This window comes from Barbatula barbatula (genome assembly GCF_947034865.1).
Source record: "Barbatula barbatula genome assembly, chromosome: 2".
NCBI classification, from domain to species: Eukaryota; Metazoa; Chordata; class Actinopteri; order Cypriniformes; family Nemacheilidae; genus Barbatula; species Barbatula barbatula.
Window position 1 is genome coordinate 26,032,675 of NC_136767.1, and position 8,955 is coordinate 26,041,629.

Consider the following 8,955-nt stretch of genomic DNA (forward strand, 5'->3'; position numbering starts at 1 on the left):
ACATATTTTATATACATATAATATACACAATAAAGTACAGTCTCTTTACAAAACATTGATCACAAGATTGTAAGTGTGTAATGTAAATGATGTGCCCAAATGATAAAATACTGTAGTAGAGTATACTATAATATTTACTATAGTAAACTGTAGTAAAATGTCAAGATACTCCGGTATAGGGTGTTCAATTAAGTAAAGGCCTATTACAGTTAATGAATTAAAACTAGTTAGATACTATAGTAAATACTATAGTACAGAGAATTTTATTTTCATTAATGTATTATACATTATGTATTCAGGAAAGAAATTAAACTGCACTTCTTCACCTTGAATGGCCACTGTTGGTTTGCAGAACATGTCCGAGTTCTTCAATAGCTGACTTCTGTCTCTGTTAACTGCAATGATTTTACTCCGTCGGTTCAGCACCCTTCCATAACCCAATCTGAAGTCACACACTGTGCCTACAAACCAAAACAAATCATGTATTGACATCTAGAAAAAGAATAGCTTAGTTTTCTAAGCATTCCGAACAGTATAAAACCATAGAAAATAAAAAGACACTAGATGGCGCTGTTACTCACCTGCCAGCAGCACAAGATCAGCATCTTTCAAGGCATCTCTCCTGTTCTGTCTGATGTGCAGTAGACTGTTCTTTCCCAGCATGCCCCGAGACATCCCACCCAGGAAGCAAGGAATGCCTAAAGACTCTAGGGCCTTTCTGTAAGACACACATCCAAAAAGAGAGTTCAAACTTCAACCATGAGTTACATGTCCGGGTGCTATAAATCAATAATTGTTGCCGTTTTTGGCTCATGCTTACACAACTAAAGCATTATTCTATATGATCAATTTATTCAATACATACAGTAACTGTGTTGGTTGCATATGGAGCATAAAAACCCTTTGGACCTAAAGCAGTGGTTCTCGAACTGGGGGCCCCAAGATTGATCCAGGGGGACACGGAATTTGTATCATACTTTTCACGCAATCAAACACTAGAAAAATAACCAAAATTATTTATGTTTCAGCATTGTATAACTGAATATGTTTTTGGTTTCTTAAAATTCTAGTTTAGGATTATGCGACTTTATTTTGGGGAGGGTCGAAAATGCACTGTACAACAAGGAAAACGTTTGAGAACTACGGACCTAAAGGGATAGTTCACACCAAGATTTAAACTCTTTTTTTGTAAGAAAAATAAATATTTGTTCTGCAGAATACAAAAGAAGATATTTGTTGGTAGCCAAACAACACCGCCCCATTGACTTGGCCCCAAAATGATTTCTCAACATATTTTCTTTTCCACATAAAAATGAACCAGAAGTTTTGAACCACATGAGAATATAATTTTTTGAGAGAATTTTTTTTGAGTGTTATTTTATACTTCTAATGCCCTTTATTGCAAAGAAAAATAAATAGTAAGCAGGTCTAAAGTAGCAGAACGTCTCGGTTACGTATGTAACCTCCGTTCCCTGATGGAGGGAACGAGACGTTGTGTCGACAGAATGGGGTTTGACTTGAGAACCTACCTTCTCTGACTGACTTGAACAGGCCAATGAAAATTGGCGAATGAAATTTGCATGCCGGGCTCCGCCCCCGGATATCCGGGTATAAAAGGGAGCCGGCGTGCCGCATTCATTCACCTTTTGTGCTGAGGAGCCTGAGGATCTTGCCCCGACTGCTGCAGCGGGCGGCCAGCGTTGTGGCATGAAGGACACAACGTCTCGTTCCCTCCATCAGGGAACGGAGGTTACATACGTAACCGAGACGTTCCCTTTCTGTCGGTCTCTCGACGTTGTGTCGACAGAATGGGGTTCCTCGGAAAACGCCACAGCGCTGTGCCGCGTCACAATTCCTCGCGAAGCGACGCTGACTGGCCTGGGCGTGTCAGACGTGAGCGCTTAGCATGAATTGCAACCTTCCAGCGGAAGGGAAGGAGTCCAGAGCTTTCAAAAAAGATGGGAGCCCCTTCCACCGGCCGTCACGGACGGCGGCCTAGTTCTCTTAACAGCGAGAAGCCGCCCGGCACCGTAAGGCCACTGGGAAGCGTCATTCCCCCCTGAGGGAACGCGCTACGGAGACCACTTCCTACCGCAGGGAGGAGCTTAGTGGAGATTCACACACGGTCTCACCGGATAGGGGAGAGCACGTGGGAGACATGCAGACACGAGATGGTGTCGCAAGCAGGTGAAGTACACCTGGGAGAGGTCATGGGCCATCGATTGAGAGCCATTCATGAGAAGACAACAGACGGAACCGCCCTGTGGGGGGGTTACTACGTGTGGAGCACTAGGCCTTGTTTGAGTCACTACTAGGGCTCAGAAACAGGCCAAGGGAGGCAGGGCTGCTCCGCCGAGCCCGCCACCGAGGAGTGCTTAGTGATGGATGGAATGCCTACTCTTCGCCCACGTGGGGGGAAGAGGGGAGGCTGGATAGCACCACGTCTCACCTATGGAGGATCGCTATCGCAGGCGTACGCCCACCGGCTGCCGGACTTACCTGGCGGTGTCTCGTAAGACTCCGGCTGATACCGGTTCCACGCGGAGGCTGTAGAACCTTGCGAAGGTGCTGGGCGTAGCCCAACCCGCAGCTCTACATATGTCTGCCAGAGGGGCGCTCTGAGCCAGTGCCCACGAGGAGGCCACACCCCTGGCGGAGTGTGTCCTCACTGCAAGCGGGCACGGGAGATCCTGTGATCGGTAAGCCATTGATGGCGTCCACGATCCAGTGCGCCAACCTCTGCTTGGAGGCAGCCCTCCCTTGTGCTGACGTCCCAAAACAGACAAAAAAGCTGCTCAGAGCTCCAGAGGCTCTGCGTGCGGTCCAGGCAGAGGCGCAGCGCGCGCACTGGACACAACACGGAAGGGGTTGGGTCTTCCTCCCCAGAAGGGAGCGCCTGCAGGTTCACCACCTGGTCCCGAAAGGGAGTGGTGGGAACTTTGGGCACGTAGCCAGGCCGGGGTCTCAGGATAACGTGAGATTGACCAGGCCCGAACTCTAGGCAATCCGTGGCCACGAAAAATGCATGTAGGTCCCCTACCCTCTTGGCGAGCGCCACTAGGAGAGCCGTCTTCATCGAGAGATGAGAAAGAGCGGCATCTCCGAGGGGCTCGACGGGGGGCCTCTGGAGGCCCGCCAGGACCACATTGAGGTCCCAAGAGGGAACGGAGCGCGGACGGGCTGAATTCAGCCTCCTCGCGCCCCTCAGGAACCTAATGAACAGGTCGTGCTGTCCCAGAGACTTCCCACTAACTGGTCCGTGATGAGCGGCAATAGCGGCTACATACACTTTCAGCGTGGAAGGGGAGAGATTGCTCTCGAGTCTCGACTGCAGGAAGGACAGCATGCTCCCGATCGAGCATATCCGTGGGTCTTCTCCACGAGAAGAACACCAGGACGAGAAGAGGCGCCACTTCAATGCGTATAACCGCCTCGTGGCCAGGGCCCTAGCCTGAGTAATGGTTTCCACCACCGCTGGGGGTAGACCACTCAGGATCTCCTCGTCCCGTCCAGGAACCAGACATGGAGGTTCCAGAGGTCTGGTCTCGGATGCCACACCGTGCCCTTCCCCTGAGAAAGAAGGTCCTTCGTCAGGGGAATCGGCCAGGGGGGAGTTGTCGTCAGGAGCATTAGCTCCGAGAACCAAGTCCGGTTGGGCCAGTAAGGCGCAACTAGTAGCACTTGATGCTCCTCTTCCCTGACTTTGCACAAGACGTGTGCAATGAGGCTCACTGGGGGGAAGGCGTACTTCCGCTTGTCCCGCGGCCAGCTGTGCGCCAGGGCATCCGTGCCGAGGGGGCCCTCGGTCAGGGAGTACCAAAGCGGGCAATGGGTGGTGTCCAGGGAGGCGAACAGGTCCACCTGTGCCTGCCCGAACTGCACCCAAATGAGCTGGACTGCGCGGGGGTGGAGCCGCCACTCTCCGCGGGGCGTCGACTGACGAGAGAGCGCATCGGCTGTCTGGTTCAGGTCGCCCGGGATGTGCGTGGCTAACAGAGACTTCGTCACCTGCTGGCTCCACAGGAGGAGGCGTCGGGCGAGTTGCGATAGCTGCCGTGAACGAATACAACCCTGTCGGTTGATATATGCCACGGCAGTCGTGCTGTCCGACCGGACCAGCACGTGCTTGTCCTGCACGAGGGGAAGGAACCTCCTCAGTGCAAGCAGCACCGCCAACAACTCTAGGCGATTGATATGCCAGCGCAGGCGGGGGCCCATCCAGAGACCCGACACTGCGTGCCCGTTGCACACAGCACCCCAACCCTGCAGGGAGGCGTCTGTCGTCACCACGACGCGCCTCGAAACCTGCCCAAGAGGGACCCCTGTCCGTAAAAAGGTCATTGAAGACCAAGGGGTTAGGGTGCGCCGGCAGAAGGGCGTGATCGTGACGCGCCTGTTGCCGGTGTGCCACGCACTCCAAGGAACTCTGCTCTGTAGCCAGTGCTGTAGCGGTCTCATGTGCATCAACCCGAGGGGGACCACCCCCGCCGAGGACGCCATGTGTCCCAGGAGCCTCTGAAAAAGTTTCAGCGGGACCGCTGGCTGCTGCCTGAAGTTCCTCAGGCAGGTCAGCACTGACTGTGCACGCTCGGAAGAAAGACGTGCAGACATGGAGACAGAGTCGAGTTCCATGCCGAGGAAGAGGATGCTCTGCACAGGGGAGAGCTTGCTCTTCTCTCGGTTGACCTGTAACCCCAAATGGTCTAGGTGCCGGAGCACCAGGTCCCTGTGTGTACACAACAGATCTCGCGAGTGCGCCAAGATGAGCCAGTCGTCGAGATAGTTGAGTATGCGCACCCCCTGCTCCCTGAGGGGAGTGAGGGCGGCCTCCACGACCTTCGTAAAGACTCGAGGAGACAGGGACAGACCAAATGGGAGGACGCGGTACTGATATGCCTGTCCCTCGAAAGCGAACCGTAGGAACGGCCGGTGACGAGGGAGGATGGACACATGAAAGTACGCGTCCTTCAGGTTGATTGCCATGAACCCATCCTGACGCCTGACGGACGTCAGAATGCGCTTCTGCGTTAGCATCCTGAACGGCAGCTTGTGTAGGTGCTTGTTCAGGGTACGCAGGTCCAAGATGGGGGTAAAACCCGGAGTACATCTCGGCCAGAGGGACGAGCTCGACCGCCCCCTTCGCCAGAAGGGTAGCGACCTCGGCCCGGAGCACGGGAGCATCTACTCCCACTGATGTGAAGAGGATGCCCCGAAACTTAGGTGGGCGCTTGGCGAACTGAATCGCATAGCCGAGACGGATCGTTCTCTCTAGCCACCGTGCTGGTCTGGGAAGAGCCAACCAGGCTCCCAGGTACCGAGACAGGGGGACCAAAGGTTCGATCTGATTCATTGCCCCCGTGGGGGGTGGTTCGATGGCTGGCAGTACGGCTCCCTCGACGCGGGGAGGACCCCGGGGAGGAGAGCGGCTCTGCCGAGGTGCCTGTCGGGCGATATCGCGGCAAATACCGCACCGTCTGACTGAGGGTGCTGGTGGCCACTGAGAGTATACCCAAGCGTGTGTCTCGCCGGAACACAACGTGGGGTTGCCGAACACCGTCCTGCGGAGGGTGAGAGCGGCTGTGAGAAAGACCCAGGGAGAGAGAAAGCTCTCTTTGTGAGAATGTGGGCACCAGGCCCTGGAAAGGGCCCGGCTGGTGTTGCTGGGACGGGGCAGGCACCGTCCCAGTCCGACCCTCTAGCGATGTAGTTGCCAGGGTCGGGCCCGGTGAACTCGATCTCCCTGGGTTCACCCCGTCAGGAACGCTTCTGCTTCCGCGGAGGTCGGTGACGGGATGGTGCTCTCCTTGTCGACGTCCTTCTCCGGGAGGCCGCCTGTGCAGGGGGCGCTGGAGCCGGAGTCTGAGTCGGCGAGGGGCGGGGCTGCTGGGGAGCAGGCGCCGCGCGGGACCTCGACGGACAATAGGCGGCCGGGTCGCGGCGGGGCAGGATACGCCTCCGTCTGCTTTCTTACCGTCGAGAACAGCTGCCCTCGACCGTATCACCAAACAGCCCACCCTGCGCGATGGGAGCGTCGAGAAAGCGAACCTTCTCAGCGTCCCGCATCTGCGCAAGGTTAAACCCAAGGTGTCTCTCCTGGACCACTAGTGCGGACATCGTACGACCCAGGGCTCGCGCCGTCACCTTCGTCGCCCGAAGAGCGAGGTCAGTGGCAGTGCGGACCTGCATAAGACCCGGGTCGGACTTTCCCTCGTGCAACTCTTTCAACGCCTTGGCGTGAAGAGCCGAGGCAGCTTGACCCGCAGCGTTGTAAGCCCTCGACACCAGCGATGCCGAAAACTTACAAGCCTTGGAAGGGAGCCTTGGTCGATCTCTCCAGGTGGCAGCTGTCTGCGGGCACAGGTGCACCGCGACTGCACGTTCCACCTGAGGGATGTCGACGTAGCCCTTAGCTGCCCCGTCAGAGGGAAGTCAGGGCGACCGAGCTAGTCTGACGTGCACGCGCCGAGAAGGGGCGTTCCAGGTCCGACTGAGCTCCTCATGCACTTCCGGGAAGAATGGTACCGGCGCCGACCGTGGCTTAGAGTCACGGCCGGTCCCCAGATACCACGTGTCCAACCGCGAGCGTTGGGGAAGAGGCGGTGCGGTGCACTGCAGCCCAATACTCGCGGCGGCCCGGGAAAGCATGGTTGACATCTCGACGTCCGCTTCATCCTGAGCTCGACCCCCCGGAGGGGGAAGCTCTAAGGAATCGTCAGGGTCGGATGCCAAGAGGACGCCCTCCGATGCTGCGAGCGACATCTCATCGCCGTCACGCCCCGTGTCCGAGTACGTGACGGAGGAACAAGGCGGCGTACCGCCTTTTCCGGGACGGTCAGACGAGCGAGGCGGGGCGTGAACGGTCCGCAAGCCGATGGCTGACGGATTGAGGCTCACGGTAATTCCCCGATCACCCTCGGTGCTCGCCGAAGCGGACGGCAGGGCTGATGCCACTGCTGCCGCAGAACGGGAAGCACTCGAGGTGGCGGCTGATTCTCGGAAGAACGCAGCTACCCGTGAACGCAACGTCTGAATTACCATCCGCGCGCAGTGACGCAACGTCTGGATAGCCATCCGCGCGCAGTGACGCAACGTCTGACTAGCCATCCGCGCGCAGTGCGGGCAAGATGTATCCACAAACGCTGCCTCAGCGTGCTGGAGTCCCAGACACACGAGGCAGACATCGTGTCCGTCCCCTTCCTCGATGAGTGCGCCGCACCCACGAGCACAGCGGGACATGCCGCGCTGAAGAAATATTAAGCCCTGAAAAGGGCTCGCTCTTTAGAGAGACGCTTTGGCAGTTGCCGAGACGCCCAGGGGAAGTCACAGGAAAAGGGACAGTCCGCTGCACCACGTCGTAAGACCAGCAACACGTAGATAATATCTGCAGAGTCGTCAGCATCAGGATGCGAAGGCTCCGAAGAACAAAAGGTGAATGAATGCGGCACGCCGGCTCCCTTTTATACCCGGATATCCGGGGGCGGAGCCCGGCATGCAAATTTCATTCGCCAATTTTCATTGGCCTGTTCAAGTCAGTCAGAGAAGGTAGGTTCTCAAGTCAAACCCCATTCTGTCGACACAACGTCGAGAGACCGACAGAAAGGGAACGGGTTTTTTCACGATATGATTTAAAAAAATGTAAAGGTGTCAACCAGTATATGTCAATATTAAATGTTTAATGTTTACTGTTTAATGAAGGAGGGGTGTCTTTAAATATCTAGACTGGCACCACAAAGACAATAGGTTTAATATCCAGAAGGGGATTGATGAACTACTCCATGAACGAGTATGACACAAACTGGGTAAAGACAGAATGGCTAAATGACCTGACATCATCTGCAGGTGTAGGCGGCAAGGTTGCTTGGCTGCCCAACAGTATGACGGGTTTCTTGGCTCGGCTCACCAGTTCCACACATCTTTGAATCTGGAAATGAATGAAACAACTTGAATACCGAGTCATGTAAATAAGATCTAATCTGCCGTGTCTGAAGTAAAAGTCACAGCTTTCTAGATCATTTCATTCTGCCCTGTTATGGTTCATGTTAAAGATGATGAGAATCAAATGAGATCTAATGTGACGCAACCATAAAAGCAATTAATAATACATCTCAAATGGCCATTAAACGATTGACAGGTCTCACCTCATCCTCTGTGGCCTGCGGGATGTGAACGGGAAGTGGGGAGGGATCACGGTTTTCCCAAGCTCCAGCAAATAAGTTAGATAAGTGATTTTTAAGATACCTGGCGGATAACAAACAAAAACACTTTCAACGTAAAAGTGATTGCCTTTCCTTTAATAATGAAATAAAGCGTAAGAAAATTGGAGGAAATAAAAAGTGAGAAATGTTTTACCGTGCAGTGATTTTGCCCATAAGACCTTTGGGAGTGTTTTTAGGGGCAAACTCTTTTTCCACCACATGGAAAGGGTACAGCGTGTCTATGGGAAGCTCGATAAACACTGGGCCTGTGAAATTGTTATACACATCAAACTGTACTTATGCACACAGAGTCAGGTCATGTACTCTCTAAAAAGTGTGATTCACTATATCTTAACTTGTCTGAAAAGTGACATGTTTCAATCACTCACAAAAATGATAAATGATTAAATGAAAAAATGGTCATTCGCAGCATTACCTGGTGTGCCAGACTGTGCCACGGCCAATGCTTTTCTCACAGTAGGAACGATTTCTCTCACTGTTCTCACTGAAGCACAGAACTTACAGAGGGGTTTAAAGAGAGACATCTGGTCAATATCCTGCAGGGCTCCTCTACCCTAAAAAACACAAAAATCGAATGTCAAGAGGAAGAGTGGTGGGTTATTCTTGTACAAATTGTAGATTTTCATATTTATAACAGATCACAAAACCATCACATATGACACACACTTAAAATATTACTGTTCGCTGTATTAACATAAACAATTAATGTCTTAAGCTAGGATCTCTTCTACGTTACACA